The sequence below is a fragment of the Triturus cristatus genome, chromosome 5_2, assembly GCF_964204655.1.
Source record: "Triturus cristatus chromosome 5_2, aTriCri1.1, whole genome shotgun sequence".
Classification (NCBI taxonomy): Eukaryota; Metazoa; Chordata; class Amphibia; order Caudata; family Salamandridae; genus Triturus; species Triturus cristatus.
Genome location: NC_140588.1, coordinates 651495092 through 651522471, shown reverse-complemented (window position 1 = coordinate 651522471; position 27380 = coordinate 651495092).

The window sequence follows — 27380 nt, the reverse complement described above, 5'->3', positions numbered from 1 at the left end:
GCGCTGACTACCCGGTCCGCTCCCCAACCCAAGATGTCAGCCACCCCGGAAACCAGCCCGCCAAACGGCGGTGAGGACACAAATTAAAGTGCAGGTAAGGGGGAAGTGAGGCACAGATCCGCAGACCTAAAAGAAATAATAAATGCAAACTTTTAAAATTCGCGCGGCAGCGCCGTAACGCTCCTGCTGCAAACGCTCCTCGTCAGGGGAAAGGAAGGCGGGGACTCGCCTTAAATGCCCGCCCAACCACTGGCGCATGCGCAGTAAGCGCTGACTACCCGGTCCGCTCCCCAACCCAAGATGTCAGCCACCCCGGAAACCAGCCCGCCAAACGGCGGTGAGGACACAAATTAAAGTGCAGGTAAGGGGGAAGTGAGGCACAGATCCGCAGACCTAAAAGAAATAATAAATGCAAACTTTTAAAATTCGCGCGGCAGCGCCGTAACGCTCCTGCTGCAAACGCTCCTCGTCAGGGGAAAGGAAGGCGGGGACTCGCCTTAAATGCCCGCCCAACCACTGGCGCATGCGCAGTAAGCGCTGACTACCCGGTCCGCTCCCCAACCCAAGATGTCAGCCACCCCGGAAACCAGCCCGCCAAACGGCGGTGAGGACACAAATTAAAGTGCAGGTAAGGGGGAAGTGAGGCACAGATCCGCAGACCTAAAAGAAATAATAAATGCAAACTTTTAAAATTCGCGCGGCAGCGCCGTAACGCTCCTGCTGCAAACGCTCCTCGTCAGGGGAAAGGAAGGCGGGGACTCGCCTTAAATGCCCGCCCAACCACTGGCGCATGCGCAGTAAGCGCTGACTACCCGGTCCGCTCCCCAACCCAAGATGTCAGCCACCCCGGAAACCAGCCCGCCAAACGGCGGTGAGGACACAAATTAAAGTGCAGGTAAGGGGGAAGTGAGGCACAGATCCGCAGACCTAAAAGAAATAATAAATGCAAACTTTTAAAATACGCGCGGCAGCGCCGTAACGCTCCTGCTGCAAACGCTCCTCGTGGTTAGAGAAGCTCATTTATTAATCACTGCTCCTAGCAAGGAACACACCATTTATGTATATATGTATATATGTATTTTTGTAAATATATTTATAGATATATATCTAGATATATATTTATAGCTATATCTATATAAATCTATATAAATTTCACAATCTCTTTCATATCCTAAAATAGAGGGCTATACAGTGGGGCTCAGGAGCGTAGAAAAGCCACTTTATTTTAAACTAAATGCAAAAACTGTTGGATCACAAGTGAGTGTAAATACATGGAAGCATACATGAGCTAATAAAAAAAAAACACAAAAAACCCATGGAATACATCAGTTATAGTCGACCAAGTACAGCTGGTGTGCGGACCCATCATGCACTGCTTATGAACTTACATTTTAACTCACTCATGACAATTTAAATATTATTGTTGACATCACTGATTATATTAAAATATCAACATTGATGACTCAATAATTTTCCCAGTGTGCCATAAGCTCTCAAAAGGGCTTTTAAATACAACAATCGCAATTGATGGATGGACTTTCAGCCAGCCCATTCATCCAACCCTCGATGAGCATACAGCCCTGGCTGTGGTCCTCCTTGACAATACACAGCAGTGGTTGGCTGCATGTCCTGGCCTGTTGAAAACTCTGCATGTAGCTAGCATTAGCTGCACCAGGCCTTTAGTCAGGCCCTGTGCCCAGCCCACCACTTAAGCTTATTCCTTCAGCCATGTGCTACATTAGGGACCCACTGAGCCTGGCATATGTCTGGGCCAAGCACCGATAACGCCCAACATGAAATCTTCTTTCTTTTTTTTAATTTTACCATGTCATCATGAGTAGGATTTCCAGTTTTCAGTTTAAACAGATAACAATCAATAAAATACCACCTACCGAAATATGTGTTCTAAGGTAGAAAACACTGGATTCACTTAAAGCGCTTCGGTGCATTCTGTGTCAAAAAGTCGAAGCACACTACAGTAATGAATGATCTCACTCAGGCCATGATATGCTATAAATATGCTGCAGTGGCAGTCAGGAAGGTTCGCTGGACTCCTTCAACCTTCTTCTTCTTCTGTTTTTGGAGCATGGTTCATATCATATGACTTCAACTCAGTGGAGTGCGTAGTGCAGAAAACTCCGCAAACGGAGCGAAGTTCACCGCCCAGGCCTAATAATCACTGCTTTGTGTTTCCATCTTTGCACACAGGTAGTACAGTTTCAGCAATAACAGCTGCAGGAGCTAGCTCCTACATGCACACTGACGTGAATGTCGGTAACTCAGGGGGTGATGGCATTTTAGTGATTGATTTTAGATTATGGCCACACTTTGTTTTGGTTTTTCGTGCTCGGTTGAAGGCGTTACCACAGTATGAAGCAATACTGACTGAATTTACCGGCCATATATCCTTACTATGTAGTGGCTAATGGGACAGCATGGTGTGAACTGTGGGTGCTATAGAGACTGTCAAAACAGGTAGTGGCAGGACATATGCATCCTTTGGCATAATTAGGATGGTTTGATTCGGTCATAGATCTATGGGAGTATGGCTGATGTAACCTACAATACTAGACATACCCACATACCACACTGAGGTGGTGAGTAACTGGGCAAATGTGGTAAACTATCTTTGAACAAAAGATGGTACAGTACTGTGACTTAGAATCTCTCTGGTTTCTCTCTCTTGCAGATATAGGTGTGTTAGTCAGATGACTATGTCCTGAGGAGACCCTGCAAATATTTTGTGGTTGAAACTTTGACAATTCCCTCCATTTTGTTGACATTGAAGAATAGCGAAAAAGGGACTGCTGATTCGCCTGAACTACTCCTATCTCTTTGTACCAACTTATACAACCAATGGGAATTGTACAGTGTCTAATCTATTTTATGGTGTAAAGATGATCACTATTTGAGCACTGCGTCGCCTGCACTATACTCACATGTATAACATTGTGTTATATTGTACTGCATATGTATTGATACAATACATTGGTGGCACAAACTAAGGTTGTCTTCTGCTCACTTTAGTTGAAATATAATGTTGTTACCAATTAGATTATGGATTGCTTTAACGTATGAACTAGGTTTCCTCATCCAAATGCGTCCCATGTGACTTGTGCTTGGATAATGCATATTGAGCATATAGCGTTGTCTTTGTTAAGCATATATACACTGAAGTATATACTGCTTCAGGATCACTAAGTTTAACTATCATTCCTATTGCTTCCATGTCAAAAATAAACTTAAAACCTATGGTGTTGAAACAAGGCTTGACAGTTGGCAGCATCACAACGTATCGAGCCATGCTCATACTTTCCTCATAGATGGAAAATGCATCATAATGCACGGATGAAAAATGCACCATACTGCACAGAATACAAAGTGCTTTTGCAAGTGCCACAAATGACCAGCAGGAACACAATCCCCATACTGCTTTGAAAAAACAAATACCTACTCAAATGCTTGTTAAAAAGTGATGCTTTGAAGTCCTTGTGCAGGCTTTCACATAAACATAAAATCCCACAGACATGACACACCAACGTAAAACAAACTTCATTCCAATTGTGAACTGCACATGTAAGAGGCCTAAACTACACCACAGATCATGAAGCGTCTTTACTACCTTAGCTGCTTCTCCCAACAGAATCACAGTTTCCTGTTACATAGCCCCGATAAAACTAACACTATGCATAGTACTTTCTTTAGCAATTGCCCTATGTGGGCGGAAATGGGCCAGGATTAGGCAGTAAAGACACATATATTATCCCAGTTCTTTCTTGAGGTCTCAAAAAATATGTCTCATTAAGACACATTTTCTTTTGAAGAAAGTCTCCTGCAGGTATCTCACAAGAATTGTTTACACAAGATGTGCTCTTGGGTAAAAAGAGTGATGGAGGATAATATTAGATCACATTTTGTGACAAATGCTTAATTTAATAAAACTTTCACTGAATGTCAGGAAATCTCCAGAGAACAAATATGCCATTTGGCCTGGTCCTACAAACAAACCCAACTAAAATACAGTTATGATTACAAATGAAACCCAAAACAATCACTGAAATTGTGTTTATGGTATGGAAAGTATACATTGGAGCACAATTCATGAGTTACACAACAGCTATGTAACCCATAACCTGCACAGCACAGCCACTGCACAGCACAGTCACTGCTCATTACCTTGCACTTATTATAGCAAATGCAATTACAAATGTTTTAAATCATCTTACAGATGAGATTACATATTGCATTACGGATACCACTTTGAAAGGGATGACTATGAATGTAGTATCATTAATTAATTAATTAATTTATTATTTATTTATTTTTCCATTTGTAGAGCGCACTGCAACCCTACGGGCATCCTGGCGCTAAAGTACATACAGCTGAGGACCTGTGGAACAAGAGGAGACAGTGGACAGGCCCTGATCAGTTGAGTTTTGGAGCTTTATTGGAGAGAAATTTTGGGAAATGTTTTGGGGAATTTTTTGGGAAGAGCCATGTTTTTACCTTTTTACGAAAGGCCATCAGTTCGTTTGTTTTTCTGATGTCAGTAGGGAGATTGTTCCATAGGTGCGCTGCGGCTATACTGAAAGCTCTTCCCCCACACATCACTTTCTTGATCCTAGGGATGCTGATGAAATTTAGGGAAGAGGATCGGAGAGACCGGGTCGGCTCATACCAATTAAGTTTGTTTTGAAGTGGTCGGGGGCCTAGCCCATGGACTGCCTTGAAGACAGTACATAAGGATTTAAAACAGATCCTCTGATGTATGGGCAACCAGTGAAGATCGGCCAGGGCAGAAGTGGTAGAAGATCCTCTTTCCCGAGAAAGTGCCATTAAAAGGTTTGATTATGTGTTGTTGTTTCATTACATTTCACTTCTAGGTTTTCTTTGTTGCAATAAATATTGTGAGACATTAAAGTATTCAAAAAAGTGAAGGATGGAATAACTGAATTAACCTCAGCCACTGGTTATTAATTCGGGCTGCATCCCAGTGTTGCCCTCAGTTAGGGCTCATCAGCCAGATATAACTTGGTGCCAGTGGCACAGCTATACCTGGCTGTTGTCCCCTAACTAGAACAAAACCGGTCCTGGGTTGCCTGTGTTCTGGTTCAGGAAGGACATGACCTGGCAGTTTGGGCTGGACTTTTCCATTTGAAGCAGGGCCAAGACTGATTTGCATATGGCTGGGTACAAACTGATGTGGCACGGTGTGCATATTAACAATGGATTGGGATGAGGCCCTGAGTATTTACCAGTGGCAGAGGTTAATTCAAGCATTACATCCATCACTTCCATCCATCCATCAACTTTTGTGAGGTCGTAAGTATCATCTACTGCCAGGCCCTGCTCCTAACACTGAGTGGGTAGCTAAAACCCACAGTCTAAAACTTTTGACTGTGAGCAGAAGAGATTGGCTGCAGGGCTCTGTCTACATACATCAGGCTCTTTGCCCAAATGTCTGTTGGCTGCAAGCACCAGCAGCGCAGGAGAACACTCAAGACCTGGCTGTTCGATCAGTAGCAGCACCCCCCCAGCGCCTTGAGACCCTTGCGGGTATGTAGTGCGCTTTACAAATGTATTGATTAATTGATTGATTGACTTTTGGCAATGTGCAGATGGGGTTTCTGCCAGTTCCTAACATCTTGACAGGCCCTTCACCCACCCGCTACAGACAATGAACACCCCTTTGACGATGTGCGGTTGGGCTGACCAACGTGCCTTGCTTCAAGCCAGCTGCTGCACCTAACTCTGTGAGGGAAGCCAACATCTGTACTGCATGGCCATTTGTAGAGGGTATTTGCTTCCCTAGCCTTTAAGGCAGCCAACACAAGCTTTGGAAATCTGCATTAGGTTTGGCCACAGGGTCTTTCTCCGACCAGCTCCTGCACTCAAGTGACTGTGAGCCTGTTTATTTCCCCCATACTTTTCCATGCAGAGATAGCAGGCCCAAGTCTAGTTTACAGGAAACATTTTAAACAAATATTTGACAAGAAAATTAATATTAAAAATACTGTATATTAAATATTTGTGTGCATTTTTATATATTTATTTTCCATGTACATCAAAATCAAAGAGCTACAACACTATTAACTTTGAAATAAATCTTTAATGAATGAATAATAGTAAATAAAATTAAGATTATATTTTTAGGAAGTTTAAATTTGAAAATGAATTCCTACCTAGATAAAAAAAAACTGTTTTAGTGGGCAATATTAATTATTAATAGTGATATATATATATATATATATTCATTTTATTTAATTACATAAATATATATATATATATATATATATATATATATATATGTAATTAAATAAAATGAATTCATTTATGTTTTAAGAAAAATACATTTACACTAATTTTTAGATTCAACATAGCGTAAGAAAATATAATTAAATAATAAATGTAGTTTTTCAAATTCCTCATCATTAAAATATACTTAGTTCTTTTTTTTACTTTTCTCTATTATTTAATTTAATTTAAAAATAATCTTATGGTGTTCTTTTAACTTCCTACTATAATTATTTTTATGAGAGGGTGTTGCAGTACAAGAGGTTGGCCATGTGTGGTGCTAGACTTACTATTTTTTTAGAAGTTGCTTGCACTCAGATTTTACAAATAAGCAAACATTAGTAAACTTATTGAAAAGTGTTAATTATTTAAACGTTTAAGCTACCTTGTGAATCAGGATCCTACTGTTTAAACATTAGTATAAAATATTAGTGTGCACAATGATATAAGTAACTAGAGATCTGAAACATAATAGTGGATCCTTGCAATAATTCAATTGCAAAGACATTTGAGATGTATAACATATCCTGTAGGAATCATGATTCAGTGTGAAATATATAACATTATGAGAATTACCAATTGGTAGCTTGGACTGCAGGACTGTGCATAATCAGGACTTCACCAAGATATTGAATTGAGACAATATGTTTTAGGTTTATGGAATAGCATTATGATATGTGGAGCATAAACATAACATTTTGGAATTATGAATTTGCTTTTAATAACTGGGGTATTGATTGGATGCAGTACTTTAGTACGCTAAGATGCTAAGCTGATACGATTATCAGAAACTTGTTAAAATGTGAAACGTTATATAGATCAGTCATCATAGAACTGAAACTGACATCTTGAAGTATGGTAAGGAGTTGTTTATACATATTGCAACATTAATAAAATGGTCAGTCCATGAAGTACATTGGCTGTAGTAATTCTCTTATGTGAAGAAAGATGTGAGTAAGAATGAAAGGTGAAACTAAGACAAGAATATACAGTGTTGTCAAACCTTTCTGTCTTTTACACTTGGTTGTTTGTGGTGCCTCCAGTTTGGCTTTGAACTCTGCAAATGGGGACACCCATTGGAATTTGGTGTTCTAGAGTTCACCAATAATTGCTGGGACATGCTCCTTCCTACAAAGGAGTTTCTTAAACTTCAAATTAAAATTGAAAGTGTCAAAACTTTAGAAGCATGCAACAGTCTTCGGAGGGGGCACTTGTTACATAATTCAATGCTGAAATTAATTACTTGCACTCAATTTCTGATGAGTCGAATCCAATGAGTACTTTTTCCCAAATAAAATTAAGATTCATGGTATATGAACTAATCTTTACTTCTCAAACATTTGTCCCTTTCTTTGGGAGGGCAAATCACCCTTGCCATATTGTTTGTCTAGGGTCCATACAACTAAGTTTATGATGAAGAGCGATATACAATACTTTCATATTTCTCCTCTCTTCCCAAAGTACATTAAGTTCCCCCTCTATCTATTTACTTCACTTTTTCCTGACTAGGATGTTGTTGTTTATATCCTCACATATACCCAATTTTAAGGTCTTGCATTAACCAGGATCTGTTGATTTTACCAAACTTTATGTATAACACACTTATAGGAGGTTTCAGCCAGCCATGTTTACCCATTGGTCTGATTTGTATCATCTGTAGCTTGCAGCATGGGGCAATAGGTTAGTCCACTTTAGTCATTGGCTAATCTTAACTGTGAGTGACCTTACTTTAGTAGCACTTCCTCACACAACGCAGCTCCTTACCATTTAATACGCTAGCAAAACTGCCTGGGGGCTAGTCAGGCTTGTTTGTAAGACCTTTACCTCAAACCTGGGTAGCTGTGGCTTTGAGCAGCAAAGCTTAAACAAAGAACTAGTGTAAAGTATTGAGAAGCACCAAGGGGCATATTATCAAGAACGGCGTTACAATTATCGCCGCTTTAGCGGCAGGAAACTGCCGCTAAAACGGCGATAATGGGCTTGATAATATGCCATTGAGAATTCCAATAGAAGCCCATGTTCACGCCAGAACATGGGCTTCTATTGGAATTCACAAGGGCATATTACCAAGCCCATTATCTCCGCTTTAGCGGCAGTTTCCTGCCGCTAAAGCGGCGATAATTTTAACGCCGTTCTTGATAATATGCCCCAAACAACAAAAAAAGTAAGTCACTCAAAACAAAAGAAATCCAACACCAGTTTATAAAAATAGATTCTTGTTTATGAATTGTTAGACATAAAGATGAGCTAAATCCACCGAGGGTTCCGGAGATATAGAATTTAGGTAAAATGTAGATCTCCGCTTTTTAGTCCGAAGTGCAAACAAGTATTGGTAACTGTAAAGTTTAGAAACTTTGAAAGAGTTGGGTTTGGCCACTCTGGTCAAAGTGGGGCAACCAATTCCGAGAAGGAGAAAAACAGGGCAGGTAAACAAGGAATATTTGGACAGTTACCTGGTCACCAAAGCAGTCTCAAGTCCAGTTTCACACTTTATATCAAGGCCATCAAATTTGCAAAGCACTCTACTACCCTACTGTGTCTAGTCTAGGCGCTGTTGCTCGGAAGGAAGAGTGAGAATCTCAAAAACAGAGAAGAAGTGGATATGGTCCTGAAGAAAGACTACTGGCTGAAAAGCCACGTTTTTAGGGCTTTTCAAAAAGAAAGTGGATCTGGTTTAGTCTTAAGATCCGGTGGCATGGAATTCTACAGCCTGGCTCTGCAGGCTATAAAAACATCTACCTCCCCAGATACCTCTTCTGATCTTGGGTATCACAAGATTTAATCCAGAGGAAGAGTGCAAGGATATGTTGGGAATGTACCTTTGAAAACTTTGTTCTAGGTAATCAGGTCCTGAGTCATATAATGCTTTAAATGCAATGCTAAGGGCCTAAAAATTGATCAGTTATTTTTATGAGAAGCCAGTGTAGTAGGGTTAGAACAATCAATACGGCTTGCTGTTTGGGAACGGCCAAAATCAGCTGGGCAGCCGTGTTCTGAAGGATTCGCAGTTTGTTTAAAAAACAAATTCTGGTTATTATAGAATAATGCACTGCAGTAGTTACTTTTAGACAGAATGAGTGTAGAGATCACAGAGTTTCCTGAGGGTTATGAGCAGGAAAAAATAGGAGGATGAGATGGGGTTTACATTTCTTTCAAAGTAGAGCTAGTTATCAAAATACACCCCGAGATTTTTTACTTTGGTAACGGGGGCAGGGAGCTCCCCTAGCTCCTGGGGCCACCATTTGGGAGACGTGTTTCTGCCAAAAAACAGAACCTTGGTTTTACCCGAGTTTACTTTTAGGCAGTTGCTTGTTCAACTTGGAGCATGCAGTCATGAAGTCTAGAAGCAGTGTCATCTGGATTACTGGCTACCGATACCACAATTTGGGTGACATTGGCGTATGACACTACTGCAAGTCAAAAGGATTTTATCTAGTTAGCCAAAGTTCTTAAATACAAGTTAAAAAGTGACGGTCTCAGAGAAGAGCCCCTTGGAACCCCAAAAGGTAAGGAAAAGGAAGAGGCCTTGAAACCATTAAGTTTGATGAACTGCTTTCTATCCGGGAGAAAAGATTCAAGGAGCTTGAGGGCCTTGCTTGTGATGCTAATAGTAAATAGATAGTCGATTAGGAGGCTGTGGTTGGCCATGTTGAATGCTGCCGACAGGTTTAAAAGATTAAAGCAGCATTGCCTTCAGTATCTAGAGTTTGCCTGATTTCTTCAGAGGCATTATCAGAGCTAAGTTTGTGCTATGTTGGCTTCTAAAGCCAAACTGGGTGGCATTTAGGAGGGCAATGTAATTTATCAACAGAGAATGTTCAGAGTTAATAGCCTTCTCCACAATCTTGGCAGGGAAAGGGAGACATGAAACATACCTGTAATTGTTTGGGTCATTGCTATCTAGGTTGAGTGTTTGAAAGAGGAAGAATGGAAGCCTTCTTCCATTCTTTTGGAAAAAAGCCTATATTGAACATTCGATTAAAGATGTACCTGAGGTGCCTAGATGTAATTGTAAGTAATGCAAGGTGCTAGATGAAGGATCCTGTGTGGACAGAGATCCAGAGGGGAGCCAGATTTAATTTGGCTGATCATTGTCTGAACAAATGCTTCGGATAGAGGGTTGAAGGACGTCACTAGAGTGTTTCTGGCTGAGGAACTACCTTCCAATAGGATAGAGTGAGAAGAAGAGGTGTTTCCTTTTGTGCCGGTCTTACTAGGGGAAGTAATAGACTTCAATTGAGTGGTCCGGATTATGGGGATGCAGGATGCTGAAAGATGCTCAATGTAATGTGTGGTCAATGGGGGTGTCCTTGCAGTTATTCCTTGGTCCACCGGTAAGGTGGGATACATTTGGCCACAGGAGTGGTGTCCCTCACTGTCCTCTTCGAGCCAATAGAATGCCATCTGCAGCTGGGCTACGGATCTTTGTACCCATGGTTTACAGATATATCCTTCGGTGAGGGCTGGTCTCCATGTTTGGTGAAGCACACACAAGTAGATGATGGGCAGAACACTGTAACTGTGTAGACACAACCCCCCAGTAACAGATCAGGGTTGAATACATCAATGTTCTTTAGCTCACTTCACCACCCCAGTTCAGACTCAGCTATATGCAAATCAGTCTTGACCCTGTGCCTCTTGGGAATCGTCCAGCCCGACCTGCCAAGCCAGGTCTTCCCTGGACAAGATACAAGCATCCTGGGACCGGTTTAGGGGTTTAACCCCTCATCAGCCAGGCTAGCTTGAATCCAAAGGCAAAGTGAGCAAGGGGCCAACTTCTGGGCATATATTGCCAACTCGGGGCAAAAAAAGCAAACACAAGGAGATGATGGACAGAGTGTTGAAACTTTTCAGACACCTACCCGCAGTCAAGCTAGCCTGGCTCATGAGGGGTTAAACACCGAAACTGTTCCTAGGATGCTTGTTTCCAGTCCAGGGTGGATGTGGCCTGGCAGTTCGGGCTGGACTGTTCACATGGGGAGCAGGGTCAAGACTGATTTGTATATGGCTGGGTTCAATCTGGAAGGGCACGGGGAGAAAAAAAACAATTGATTTTTTGCATTTGTCACCCTGAGTGGGACGGGTATTCCCAGACGTGGGTCCCGTGCTCTCCATGCCACTGGAGTCCAGCTAGCCTGGCTGATGAGGGGTGATATCTCGAAACCGGTCCTAGGATGCTTGTTTTCAATCCAGGGAGGACTTGACCTGGCAGTTCTGGCTAGACTTTTCCTATAGGGAGCAGGGTCAAGACTGATCTGATATGGCTGGGTACAAACTGGAATGGCATGGGGAGCAAAAAACAATGTATTTAGGCCCATATCTCTGTATTGGGGTAAATGTATGACATTGGTCTGCATTCTGTCCATCAATTTTTCTTTTTGTCCATGTTTGATGACCAATCTGGACTCTGATGAGAATCTCAGGTCCAGCAGTCTCACATGCAACTTTTGGTCATTGAGGATCAGTCTCTTGGGTTGCCCAGCGGTGGTCAGAGTTAATTTGAAGAATGAGGCTACTGACTTGCTGAAATGGGCTACTTCAGTTTTGATGGCTTTGGTGCTGACCCTGGGAGTTACGTTGTTCTGGTGTTTGGGAATGACTTTTCCAGGAGTCACAGGCACAGTCCTCTTTTTGCTTGCCAAGGTGTAGCAGGTTCAGTCAAGAAGTCGATGCAGACTCTCTTGCCAGGTCCAAGGGTCACAGGGCAGTCCCTTTTCAGGCATTTATCCAGTTCCATCATGATTAGAGGTTCAGGGTGACAGAAGTGCCATATTTAGCCCAAGAAAATGCCTTGAGGTGATGATCTAGTCACTAGCCAATGGGCTTTTAGGATCCCTACTGCCCCGAGATGACTTTCGGCATCTAGCAATCCCAGAGTGCACTTTTCCTCCCACTCTCAAGATGTGTGAACCCTTCCTTGGATGTTAGGAGCTTGGTAGTCCACCTTAGAGTTGTAGCTTCCTGTGAGCTACACACCCATATGAAAACTGGTTTGCTAATTTGTTTCCCCTCTCTGTTTCCGCCACCAGCCTGTCTACCTGAACAAAGGGGCAGCCCTGCATGAGTGCGATGACCATTTGCCCACCAAAGGCAGCTTCCCCCTTTGATGCTCAAATTTGGGCAATACCCTGTGTTGCGCCTTGCAAGGAGCAGGTAACACCTCCCTTTGCATCAGGCTTCTATTGTTTCTGAGCCTGGGAGTCATTCACACTGCTCCTCAGGAGAGCAGAAGGATATCTGGTGACCAACAACTGTGCAAGGCCACTGGTTAAACTGTCCAACAGAGGAGCAACTTTCTAAAAGTTGTGTTTTCCTTAAAAGTGACATTAAATTTGACTTGAGCATCAAGTGGGGTTTATTGCCACAATTAATTTGAAACCTTGAAGTTCCCAATTCGGTAGACCATTCATAAGTTAGCCAGAGTGAGAGGTCAGCCGGTAACTCTATGTTTGCCAATTGAGCTACTAAATATTCGATACAAAAACTGCAATTTAAAGGTTTTGCTGTTAGGACATGTTAAAATTATGTGTTCTGCTTTCTAGTGTACAGCTCCCTGCCTTAGGGCTCAATAGGCCTTCCTTTGGGGGCACTTACATAAATTGTTAAGGGAAGTGAGGGTTTTGCCACGGTTTAAATGGCAAAGTAGAAGTGGCAGTTTTAAAACTGCTCTTCCAGGCTGCATGGCAGGCTGGGAGCCGTTTTGTACTTCATCACACACAGGGTGGTACAATCAGTGATGCAGCCCTGGGGGGACATTCCAACTTACATGCCCTTGGTACCATATGGACTTATAAGTAAGTCAGCTTCTGCACAGATGGAGCACCCAATTCACCATGCACTTTGTAATGGGTTAGAACACTGGCACTGAGGTCTGGTTAGCAGGCTTCAGTACACTCTCAGACTAGAAACACCAGCAGCATCAGTCCAAATCTTTGGGGGTGATCATGCAAAAAAAGGCATTTCCTTACGAAATACAATGCAGATTTGACACACGTGTAAGCATTTGCTGAATAGTTACACCCAAAGTAATTGAATGCTCTGAAATTATCGCCAGTCTTTTCGTTTAAAACTTATTACATGTGGACACAAAGCACAATTGTTTTCATTCAACTATGACCGTCTTCAATGTCGTACTTTACAGATAGTGCATAAAATACAATTGCCTGTACTGTGTGAGTTTAATATAGTTGGGTTTCGACAGTCAAGGTTCTTTAAAGCAAATGTACTCAGTCAATTCAATCTTTTGAAAACCAATCAGAACACGAAATGTAGGCCTAGACTTCACGAAAAGAAAGGTGTTGAGCACACTTCTACACAACAATCATGACCATCACATCTTCAGAGGGACATTATGTTTTCAAGTTCTGAAACCCAGCACTTTACCAGCACTTACCTCAAAATAATTCTGAACGCAATTTCGCAGTCGCAATATCCAATTTATCTGATAGTTCTAAATAACACATATTGCCAGCAATCCACAAATAAATAAATACAGCGCCATAAAGAAAGTCGCGTTTTAAACTAAGCATAAGTAGAAAAATAAATTAAATCGAGATGTAAACTACCTTGAAAGGGTTTTTTGGGGTATAATGTTTATCTTAGGAGATATCGATTGTGCATGTAAACACATTCACAGGATACGGCGCCAGTACATCAGCGTCCCATGACACATGGCAAGGTGACTATTGAGACGAAGGGAGGCAATAAAGAAGTGGGTATTTTTAATTAATGTATTATATTTTAGGTAGCTATATAGTGTGGACATAGCCAGAAGGGCAGCAAAGACCTTCATAGAGAACATGTTCAGGATGCAAACAAAATGAAGACATCAGCAATGAATTAGCACAGCAGAACATATGATTATAACAGAGTTTAGGAGGGGCAGTTGATCTTCAGAGATGGAAGAATGTTTTTGGAAGAGATGAGTCTTCATGTGTTTCCTAAATGATAAGAGGTTTGATTTGATTCTGAGGACATCGGGAAAGACGTGCCAAAGTCAATAGGCCAGGCAAGGGAAAGTACGATTCCTTGATTTAGGGATTTCGAGAAGAAGATTGGTTTATTCTCTTTGGCATCTTTTGCTATAGGTAGGGAATCATGGAATGCAATAAAAGAGAACATATGACTCCTGCTGATTTATCTGAACATTCAAAGTACCCCACACAATACTTAGCATCCAGTTTCAGCAATTAAAAATCAGCAATACAGAGCGGCAACCGGATTAGGGGCCTAATTTAAGGGACCCTTGCACCACCGGAACGTCACTCTTGTGACGTGCCGTGGCGCAGGAGCCTGCTCCATATTTACAAGGCAGCACTAAGCCACTTTTTGGGGCTTAATGCTGCCTCGTAAATATTGTTCCCTTTAATGCAGTTTTCTGTGTTAAAGGGGCATGCAATGGGTGTTGCTGGGGGTGTTCCCAGCAACATCCATGGCTTTTTGACAGTGACGCAGATTTACGAGAAATCGGAAATCTGAGGCAGCGCCAAAAACGTATGCCTCCCCAGCGAAGGTGTAAGGGAGGCACATCAAGGATAAATATCTTTATTTTTCCTTGTTTTCCTTTTTCGATGTGTGTTGCATTCTGCAGCACACATAGAAAGAGGAAAAAGCCTCTTGTGACTGTTTTTGTGCAGGAAGGTTTCCCTTCCTGCACAAAAATAATCATCCCCGCAACTCAGGCACCCTTGCACCATGATGCAAAGGTGTCTTCGTTAGCGCACGGCAACACATTGTGCGTCGGCCCTAGGGAAAAAGACAGGAATGCACAGTATCTGATAGGACAGCGCAGCAGGAAGGTCTGAGGCCCTGCCCTAGAGCAAAACCTCATAAATTAGGCCCATAGACTTTTACCTATGAGGACTATTTTTATGCCTTTGATGTATTGGCATTTAATCAACTGTGGTAGCGCAGTTCTACACTGAGACACCCTTATGAGACACCTTTATTCATTTTTAACACAATTTAGATAAAGAAAGCACACTACTGTGATCTAGATTTTTTTTTTTAATATAACTAGTTTTCTTCTTCCTGGACATTTTCTTTACTAGAAGGTTTTAATTCATGAAGCTCATAACTTTTTAAGAATTGGACTGACAACGCAACTGACTTGTTCCAACTCTGTCTTTCATTGATAACCATTAGTTTAGCATCTGTCAATTTACTGCAGTAAGCACTGTGTACAATGCAGTTCATCATTGTTAGTAATGGGGACAATAGGGATCACATTGTATTTAATTATGTTGCATTCTATGGGAGAATGTGGATTTTAGAAACTGATTTGGAATTGGGAGACCTTGGATCTAATCCTAGCTTCCAACCTAGCCAAGGAAATCTAGGTAAAATCCCTTCTCATCCCTTAACAGACATTTTTCCTAGAATTTAGTCAGTAATGGGCTACGGATTTAGAATAATGGTCTATGTGCAGCCTCTGATAGCTGAGATATTATTTCAACAATAAAAGTGTTTTAAAAAAGATGTATATTTCCCTGGAGATAGATGTCTCATGTTGCAAATATCTAATATACATCATACAATTCTGACAGAGTGGTTCAAGGATTTGGTCAATATGGCTGTACACAATGTAGTTCGATGTTAGGAAATGGCTGGTTAACTTGCATGCAATGTAACGTTACTCAAAATTGCTTTTCCTTCAGTCCCTTAGCCTGTGACTATCACGGTAGTTCGGCTGGACTGTTCCCATGAGGCACAGGGTCAAGACTAATTTGCATATGGCTGGGTTCAAACTGGAACAGCATGGTGAGCAAAAAAACGATGGATTTAGGCCCAGATCTCTGTACTATGGTGAATGTATGACATTGTTCTGCATTCTGTCCATCAACTGTTGTTTTTGCATTTGTGACCCGGAGTGGGACGGGTATGCCCAGACGTGGGTCCCGTGCTCTCCATGCCACTGGAATCAAGCTATCCTGGCTAAAGAGGGGTGAAACCCCGAAACTGGTCCTAGGATGCTTGTTTCCAGTCCAGGAAGGACCTGGCTTGGCAGATCCGGCTGGACTGTTCCCATGAGGCACAGGGTCAAGAAGGATTTGCATATGTCTGGGTTCAAACTGGAACAGTATGGTGAGCAAAAAACCGATGGATTTAGGCCCAGATCTCTGTACTGTGGTGAATGTATGACATTGTTCTGCATTCTGTCCATCAACTGTTGTTTTTGCAACTATCACGGTAGTGCACACCTAAAGATAATAAGGTTTATATTTATTACGCTTTGGTGCATGCATGTGTGTGTTGGTGAGAACAGCATAAAGTGTGCCAGCACAAGGAGAGAGAAAAACCGCACATTAACTAGGTAGACATGCTGTTCTGCTCTTTCCCTTTCATGCAAAACAGCACAACAACCTCTGATTGAAAATGTAGAAGTTCTGCCCTTAGTGACAGATAACTCATAAACATCAAACCACATTATTAGAAACCTGACATCCAATTAACTATGTCACCATGGTGTACTTGGGGAAAATCTAACAGTCATTTGACATTTCTACAGTGGCTACATAATACGTCTAGCATGATTACATACCATTTCAAGTGGAAAAGGTATGTGCCTAGTTATAGTACACACAACCATATTATGCACTTGTGTGAACAAAACTAATAGACAAGAAGCAATTGCCTATTTTTTAGTTCTCGCCTACCAGACAGCGCAAACTGTTTGTTTGAAAAAGACATATTGTGGGCTTACCAATAACTTACCAGTGGACATAGAGCCCACCCATTATTTACCATTATTTGGCTTTATTTGTATTCTCATTTCTTACTTCTTATTTGATGTCTTCTCTTGTCCATTTTTTGCTTGTCCTTCCCCTGGAGCACAACCACTTTACCATCCTTTGCTAGGCTGACTTGTATCTTTCCACTTCTCAGTTTTAGAGAACTATTTTTTTCTTTTTACTTAAGAACTCCATGAGGGTAAATGTGTTCTCCAGCTCTCTCCCTCGAACAGTTCTTCCCTGCCAACCACCAACTGAGCTCTATGATACTGTCTCCCTCATTTTGCAAGCTCTCCCCATGTGCTCCTCCATCAGCCAAACTCCCTCACTCCCCTAATCTCCTGTTGTTTTCTCGTTGGTATGCTTCTCCTTCCACCCCAGTGTTGCTCTCCATCTTGTGTTGCATTTACCCTTTGCCCACTCTCTGTAACTTCCCCCAGCCATTCCTCTGTTGTCCTCAATCCCGTGGCCATTTAAAAAACATACTTTTTAAAAATGTTGTCTTAGTTTTTTGAAAAAACAGGCAGCAAATTTCTATCTACCCTTCTCCCTTAAAAAAATCAACCATTAACATTTCTCTTTTTTTACTTATCAATCTTGGATTAGTAATTTTTAAAAAATAATGCTCATAGCATTTTGTTGAGGTGTGCATGCCAATTGAAACATGCTTGCACATTCATCATCATGCATGCACAAACTAACATCATCATCATCAACATGCTTTATTTAGTTTTTGTACAAACCATAAAAGCAATACAGAACAAATAAGACATACAGTCCACAATAAAAGTGCAATAAAAATGAATTAAAAATACATATGTTAAAACATGCCAATCATCATTAAATCTAAGTTAAAATACAGCCACATAAGTTCATAGATCCCTGCTGTTTCTCTGTGTCATAGCAGCTTTTAAAAACCAGGATAAGCTAAAGATAATATCTACAGATAACAGCTGTAAAAGCAAAAGGGCTGGCCTCACCTGAGTAAACTTTGCATGTTTTTATAAAGGAATTGAATAGGCCTTCCTCTATACAGCATTAACATTACAAAACATTATGAAATGCAATGTGTCCTGAGCAGACACATTGTCGCAGCTGCAGACATCAAGGGTGTAAGCATCTTTCCTGTCACAGAGAAAAACCAACAAGAAGTGCAATTGATCCAGCCTAAATATAGTGAGTAAAAAGCAGTCATATTTACTGTTAACAAGTGAAAAGTAGGGCTACATTGTTTCAACGGATTTCAACAAAATGTATCTATGTATCGCGGCATCTTAAGGGCAGCTTCTTATCTGACAGATGTCTTTAGCCTCATTAAATTGTCTCTTATCCACTTGCAATCAGTTTTGACTATATTCTCAGGAATAATAAATAGTCCACCCTACCTGAGCTCACCAAGACTTCCTTAACGCGGTTTAGCCAGGGAATATGATGGAAGTGGTCTAGTGCAAGGCAATCTTTCAGTACCGCTCAATTCAGCTTGGTTTCGTTCCTTGTTCAAATATCTATCCAGAGACACACACACACACACACACACAAATGGACAGAGTACCATTACATCAGTTATGTAACCCACTCTCAGTGCTTCATGTGCTGCAAAAGTTGAAACACTTTTGGGGGCATATAAGAGTCATCTTAAAAAAACGTTTTTGACTATCCACAGCTGGGACAGTTTGGTCTAACCCCATAGATCACGTCCATAAACAACTTTTAAAACACATTTGCCATGGTAAACCTGCCGATAGGTCTCCTGCTCAACCTGGATGCAAAATTGAAAACACACAAGCCTACACAATGACACGCCCCCTGGGGTCATGTTATCACACTTCTTATTTACTTTTTTTGCTTCCTTTTGGCCATGCTGGACAGTGTCAACAAAACCTATTGGCTTTGCCAATGCTTGCTAAAACAGAAAACAGAACGTGTAATGGTACATACTATCATGATATCTGTGAACTTAGCACATTCATAATTATTAGGGCCCTATTAAAAAGGACAATTCACACGTTTAAATTCACTCATGTTTACATTTACTACTGCATCCAGTAGTAAGTTTACAATTTTGGGACATTTGCCATTTCTGAGTGTAAATTCTATACTAGGGGAAGAAATTGCATGTCTCCATCAATGATCCCTCTAGCTATATTTCTCTGTTTGTGTCAGCAGAATGTTTGTGTACACACTTTCCTAAACTATGTGCACAGTCAAGGGGAATGACAAGCTAATTAACCATATGGGAGAGCGAGAGTGAACAAAAGCCCTTGCACTGACTAAATAATAATAAAACTCGAAAATAAGGCAGCCATTTTGGATAGTGCAAAGTACATGATCAGAGAGTGGGGGTGATCATACTGGTGCTCAAGTAAACCCAATTAATGTGTTGCATGGTGTAGCACTGGTGTATGCACTGGTGAGCCATCAAGGGCTAAAGCAATCCTGGCCCCTGATCATATGGGTTACTAAATATGACCATGGTGCTGAGAGTAATGACAGTAATGGCTGCATGGACTTCCATAACTTCACTTTGTACCGCAGTCACGAGAACCTTACCGAGACTGTCTGCATACCTGCTCTCAGCAGCCATCTTTGAGGTCTCGGTTGCACCTACAGCATTTTGTTGGCCTTTTCCTGCAAGGAGATGAGGTTGTGCAGTGTACATGAGTGAAGTGAGCTGAGCTGAGCCATGGATTTGACTTGACCCTAACAGCCAAAGCACAAGTCAAATTATTGAAATATTTAGGATGTAATTCCACACAACATATAATAAAAATATATAAAGAGCCTTTAATACTTGGAAAATGCATGTCTTCAACATTTTAGATGAGATCACTGATTGAATGGTATTTATTGAAAGTATTAGTTTCTAATCATGAATGTAGCAATACATAAGAACATTTCAGTGCCCTGACTATTGTGTCATATGTCAAACATGAAAGATATTGGTTTGCCCATGGCACTATATAAGAGACCAATGCTACTGCTGAATAAGAAGTAATATTGTTCTCTGTTAAACAATATAGGACTGACATTCTTATACAACACACATCCTAAACTTAATTACTTCATGATTGCACAAGGACAATGAGGCACTTTGAAGTACATTGATTTGCCAGGATTTCAACATTTGGCAAATTGAGGAAATTGGTGTTGGAGCACAGTTTCCTGGTAACACATGGTGCATTTCAGCCAGTGGAAGTATATGTACCCTACCAATTAACAACAAAGGACAATGATTTGTATTCAGCTTTCTCATAAAGTGTAGATACACTATGTCTAGGTAAAACACACTTAATAAAACCCAATCTACATGTAATAACAATGTTATAAAACATTGAGTAGCTCAGAGGTGACTGCAAACCAGAGGCTGTTGCTGCTGCAGTGAGGAGTGCTGGAGGAACCTGCAGGGCCCAGCGCTGAGACCTGGGACCAGTGTGAGGGGGCCCACCCAGACAATCGAGTGGCCGGACGACAGGTCAATTGGAAACAGTCTAAAGCCTGGGAGGTCCAAAGAGGTTTAAGATCTGCGACCTGAGAACCTAGGAAAAAGCAAGCTGTGGTGTGTTAGAGACTGTGGTGAAGAGTAGAGCCCCAGTTGGAGCACAGAAGCATCCAGCTTAGGTTTGGTTTATGCCCTCAGAGCTTCTCCACTTTTCTTCCCCTGTAGCATCTTGCCCCGTCCATCGAAATCTGGCCCAGGCCCGAGCAGCAGACTTCTGAAGACCTCCAGGAAGCACTAGACCTAGATCCGGTCCTGTTCCATCCCAACCCTGACCAGAAAACAGTAGGAGGTTTTGATATGTAGCACAGCGACAATAAAATAAGTTGCTGGGGCTTATGTTGCTCTCTGCCTTCCTCTGCATCCAGTGACTTGGACCATCCAGAAGCAAAAAATGCTTAATGGCACCTTCCACTACAATTTTACTGGCTGGACCTTTCAGGAGGAGGTCAACTTGGAAGTGAAGGCTCCTGGTGAGTTCCCCTGAGAGGGGAGTGGCGTGACCAGACCAAGGCGGGAGGCAGTGGGCATTTGTGCATGGCAGCCGGATAGGTGTTGAAGTGGAGTGACCAGACTAAGCTGAGTAAGGGACGCAGGTAGCTCCAGCTTGGTCTGGTGGGGGGTCACTCAACTGATCTTCAACTGGAAAGTGAGAGTGAAATTAGAAGTAGAGAAGTAGAGGACTGGAGTGAAGTTCCTTAAGCTCCTAAATTGTGTCTGTCACTGTTAATGTCCAATAACCCGAATAAACTTGCAGCACCAATGCTTCGTCTAATGTTATGTTATGTTATTATACACTTATAACGCGCACAGCTACTCAAGAGTGTCCCGGTGCGAGGGCTGACCGTAAGAGTGAGGAACTGAGATTTAACTGAGTGTGTTAAAAAGTAGGGTTTTTAGTTGTTTTATGAAGAGCCTAGGGACCTGAGTATTCCTCAGTTCCATGGGGATGGAGCTCCATGCCACCACTGCTTTGACGGAGAGGGAGTGACCCCCCAAATGGGTTCTGCGAAAACGGGGAACCACGGCCAACCGTTGCGTAGCCGAACGCAGGGATCTGCCAGGAACATAAACGGAAAAACGCTTCCTAAGGTACATCTGCCCTAATCCATACAAAGTTCTGTGAACCAGAGTGAGGGCTTTAAATTGTACTCTGTGGACCACTGGAAGCCAACGGAGATCCCGCAAATGCTGTCTAATGCTTGATCTACCTGAGATGTTCAACAAAAGTCTGACAGCTGCTTTTTGTATAGTTTGCAATTTTTTTGATCAGAAAGCCAGGAATGCCAATGTACAAAGCATTGGCATAATCGATACGAGACAAGATAAGACCACGGGCCACCATTTCCTTGGCTGGCCTAGGTAGCAAGGGAAAACATTTTCTGAGTGACTTGAGAGTACCAAAGCAAGCCCCCGCAAGTTCCTTAATCTGCACAGAAAACCTAAGATCCCCGCCAAACCAGACCCCCAAGTTCTTAGCAGGGTTGCCCACTGAGTCTGGACAGGGATAGTCTGAGGGCCACAAAGTCTCCCTGAAGGCAGGAGGGAAGGATCCATATAGGAAGACTTCCGATTTGTCCTCGTTGCACTTTAGTTGTGCTCATGCAAGCCATTTACAAACCGTAGAAAGGCATTTCTGAGCTGTTTCCGCGGACAGGTCATTATCCTTCCAAGTAAAGAGAAGCTGGGTGTCATGAACATACGCTATGATCTTGGCTCCCAGCTCCTCTGCAAGGTAGATCGAAGGTGTAATATAGATATTAAAAAGCAAAGGGCTCAAAGTGGAGCCCTGCGATAATCCTGTGGACACTTTCCTGGGTGTAGACGAAAATGGGGGCAACCAGACCTGGTGGGTGCAATCCTCTAAGAAGGATTTAAGACAATCTCAGGTGAGACCAGTTATTCCAATATTCGAAAGTCGGGCAAGGAGTTGTTGGTGGGGCACCGTATCGAAGGTGGCAGAGAGGTCGAGTAAAATCAGGGCCGCTCTGACACCTGCGTCCAGGCACTCCCTTATTGCCTCTGACATTTCGACAAGAGCAGTCTCTGTGCTGTAGGTTGCCCTGAATCCGGATTGAGTAGGATGGAGAGCACCGGATGACTAGACATAGGCGTCCAGCTGTCTAAAGACATCTTTTTCGCATACCTTCGCCACCGCAGGTAAAAGGGAAATAAGGCGGTAGCCAGCGAGTTTGGTGGGATCTAGGGTGGGCTTCTTCAGAAGTGGCAATGATTTAGCCTGTTTCCATAATAATGGGACAGTGGCAGTTTGTATGGATAGATTAATAATAGTGTTAATCTCTGGGTTAACCACCTCTGCCGCCCCGGCTAATAACTTAGCCGGACAGGGATCTGTGGGAGGGCCCGACTTGAGTGATTTGAGTATAGTCAGCGAGTGTGACATAGCAATTGGAGAGAATTCCATCAGCAGGGAGGCCGACGGAATGGAGACTGAGATGTAAAGAATGGGAGACTCTGTCTGCTTGGGGGAGCCCGTACCTAGGCTATCCTGAATGGCCTGTATTTTCTCGATGAAGAAGCATGGCAGCTCCTCACACCATTTTGTTGAGGTCGGAAGAGCAATATGTTCAGCGCAGGGTGATAAAAAAACTTTGGACAATGGAAAATATTTCCTTGCTGTTGTTGTTGGATTTAGCAATGCGCTCCGCATAAAAGTTGCTTTTTGCTTCACCTATGGCAGCATAGTAATCTCTCTGATCCCTTCGAAGAGCGATTTTAGCTAGGGGACAGTATTCTAATCTCCAACAGCATTCAACTTTTGCAGCCCTGCTTAAGGTCTTTAAGTTTACCAGAGTACCAATGCAAAAGATAAGATCGGGGTATCAAAAAGGCACAATAGCCCTAATGACAAGGAAGTAAAAAATACAGGGTGCTGCTAAATTAAAAGAAAACATATATCATTAAGATTAAGGTCCTGTCCCATGACATAACGCTTCCATCCACAGAAAAGGCATGATCAACATCCAACAGGTTTTAATTTTTGCCATGGCAAGAATTAAAACCTAAACTAGCAAACTGGCATTTTCATTCAGAAATGTTACCATGGTGAGAGCCTCAATAACTCATTCATAATTCCCACTGCTGAGGCAGAGTGCTCAAAGTTTGAGCAATTAAATACTCTGTACATGGATCACCTCCTTTTAAAAAACATTTTGGGAAGTGATGATGCCTCTAGTCCAGAGTTTCCTGAAACTTTTGGGAGAAACACAAAAAATAATGGTTTAAAGTTTATGGGAAACACTACTGTTGCTCATGAGAACTCAAAGCCACTGAAAGACATTAACAAAATGGACTATCTAGCTTAGATGGTTTCAACAGAAGCATGATCCAGTAAAACTAGCCCCGGTATAACCGACAACGAATGTTGGCTGACACTCTTAGACACACTTCAAATGTCAGTCACCGCATTAAATTAGTATTTAAAAAAATAGAAGTTGGTCTCCACAATGCACTTGTCATATACATGTCAACCATAGGTACAAAAATGAAAGATTTTAATAACCTGAACACAAAGCCAGAGTCCGGAGAAGTATGCATTTCAAATACAAGCACAAGCACTTGCTCTCTCCTAATTGAGAAACTAAGTAATTTATCAGAAATCATGCCATCAGTTGTAGAGGACTTAAAAAACAAAAACAGTTCTCAAAACAGTTTCTCACGGGTATAAATGGTGACCATTATACTAAATAGTCAAGCAATCCCAAAGTGCCCCAATTATTACTCGCAGAGGACACGTCTTGCCACTAGTGCTGAGGGAATTTCTGCATCAGTCAAGGACCTAGAAGAAGTTTCAGAAAGGCAGATACAAATAAATTCTCATCATGAATTAAAGCGCCTTGAAGAACTTCAGCCTGATCCAAGTGTGGATCATTTATTGAAAGTCAATGCTTGGCCTTCGGTGAGTGGTGACTCTTTGGACTAAGCACCCTCCCTGACAGGACACACTAAGATATTAACAAAACGTGAAAGAAAACAAAAAAGTAAATTGAGGAATAAAATTCCTCAAGCAAACAACTTTTCTAAGACACAAACAGCAATAACAATGAGTATGACTTTCCCAAGTGTCTGCAAATATCAATTACTGAGCCAGAAAGTTCAAATGACGGCCAGTCTACAAATGATATAAGTACCAATGCCGCACCAAAGAAAACCAGGAAACAATAACTGGACCAATCCAGGTCGTTAAACATGCCACCCAAACAGAATCCATTGAAGGAACACCTGGCACATGTTGAAGAAGTCATACCAAATTTTTGTCAATCACAGTCAAGCAAGAGGTTTACCCGGCAAACATAGAGATATGGATCTTACAGAGCATCGTGTGATAACACTTAATACATTCAGTAACTATAACTGTGATGCCGATAGGATAGTTACCCACGCACTACAACCAATCTCCATTCAAGCAATCAAAGGAGGTCTTAGTTCTACAGGTGAAAGTGCAAGTAGTCCACTGGACGAGGGTGCTGCTTTTCACACATTTGGCATTTGCGAAAAGAGTCATACCAAACCTTAGTCAATCACAGTCAAGCAGAAGGCTGCCTCTGGCAAACATAGAGATCAAAATCTTACGATCACCGTGTGATAACACATAATACATTCAGTAATGATAACTGTGATCTCAAGAGAATTGTTACCCACTCACTACAACCAATCTCCATTGAGGCAACCAAGAGATGTCTTTGATCAGCAGGTAAAAGAACAAGCAGTCCACTTGACGGGGGAAATGCTTTTGGCCATGCATTTGAAGGTAATCCACTTGGCTACTTAGGGATTCTATCCAGAATATGAATGAAAATGTCCACACGATTTAATAATTTGGGGAAATACTGTGAAACTATGAAAGTCCTATACACCGTTCACTCTTCTTTCCTCACCTAACATCACTAGCATAGAGTTCCTTCGAACACGTCAAACTCAAAAGAAAAAGCCATCACTATTAACATGCCTCTCAGCTGATCAGGCAAAGCAAGTTTTCATGTCAGTAGGAAAAAGAATCCCAAGGAATTCTGGTGCACCATAAACTGTTTAGAAAAGGGAATAAGGCAACAAATAACTCCAATATCCATGAAAAAGAATAGTTCAGTTACTTTTGTAGGCTAAAAAGTGAAAGGACCCAGAGATAGACATTTAAGCATCTACTGAGAAGACCTACCAGAGCACCCCAATCATCTAGGATCAATGAGACTAGGGCGAACAATGAACTGTGTACCGTATACGGAGATGTAAGTCAAATAAATGATTAGCATAATTTGTACAGATGGTGCCCTGGGCCCAAATGCACTTCCTCAAGTGCTATTTAAAACAATAGTGAAGTTCTTGCCAGGAAACCTAATGCCCCTCTTTAATCCGATATTAGTAACAGAACAAGTGACAGATTCCTTGGGAGGGGCAATTATTCATCTTATATTCGAGGGGGAGACAGCCATAATCCAGCAAATGTTCGACGAATCTCCCTACTTTATAATGAAGCCAAGACCTTGAGACTTGGGCTACCGAGCATAACATTATTTGATGAATTAAGCAGGTACCAGAGAAGAAATGGGCACTATTTTCATTCTAAGGGCCCTTGCTTTATTATTTGACAACAACTTGGTTGATCGATCATTGCTTCATCTTTACTTAGCAGATCTGAACTCTGCCTTCGATTTTGTTCCTAGAGGCGCCTTGAGGGTCAAACTATTAATAATGTGCATCCAACTGACCTTGCTAAGAGGAATCATCCTGTTACATTCAAACACAAGGTTAGAATTTAAGTTTGGGGATGGCATTACAAAAGATCTATACTACTACAGGCTTGAAACAAGGCTGTGTTATAGCGCCACTGCTTTTTAACAACAGTTTCTGCCCATTCCCCAATGATAGGTGGCCATCCACTATTATGCCTTCTTCAAGAGGATGACGTCCTCCTAATGAGCAAGACAAGGCTTTGATTAGAGCATATATTTTTTTTTAAATGTTTTTATTAGAATAAAATACAATCTGCATATACATTTCTTGCAATCGGAATGACAGTTGCACACAGTCTATCAGCAAACAGTTTCCACAAAGATAACATATCTTCAGTGACCACGGTAGTGTTATATCTCATCGTCTGAACCATGATCCAATATCGGAAATGTACAGATGTTTTCCCTGTAGGCATTCCATTTGCCCCATACCCTTCCCCATTTCTTTGGACATCCTCTGTGAATGAAGGTAGCCTTCTCGGCCGCCATGACCATGTCCATATCCCTACACCATTCTAGTAGAGTTGGAACGTGTGCGGACCCCCATTTCTGTGCTAGATTTTGTTTGGCTATCGTCATTACTATCGTTGCCCACTGACACTCAGCGTGGTTAAGGTCTGTTGGTTCCCACACGTTTAGAAGGCATCATTTAGGATTGAGCGGGACTTGCTTCTCGCTGACCTCTGTAATAGTATCAATCACTGCTGCCCAGTAAGGTATAAGCAGTGGTCATTCCCACAAAGTGTGATAGAATGTACCTATGTCACCACATAGGCGCAGACAGTGCGGGTCAGGGGTTCTCCCTATCTTATGCAGTGTCACCCATGTGTAATTGGTCCTGTGGAGTATTTTCAGGTGTACTAGCCGTAGTCTAGAGGAGACCCCCACCTCTCTAGGTGACACAGTCGCCTTCCGCCAGTCAGTGTCATCCATATCCCGATCTCTGTCTGCCAAATCGCCCTAAGCTGGACGAGGGGGACCATCTGATTATTAATATTTTTCTTGTAGGTGAGTGAAGTTGCTTTTTTGTCTAAATAGTCAGTTAATAGTCGGTCCTCTAAGGGGATTGATTCAGGGAGTGTTTCTGCTGTTGGAAGGGCTGCATCTATC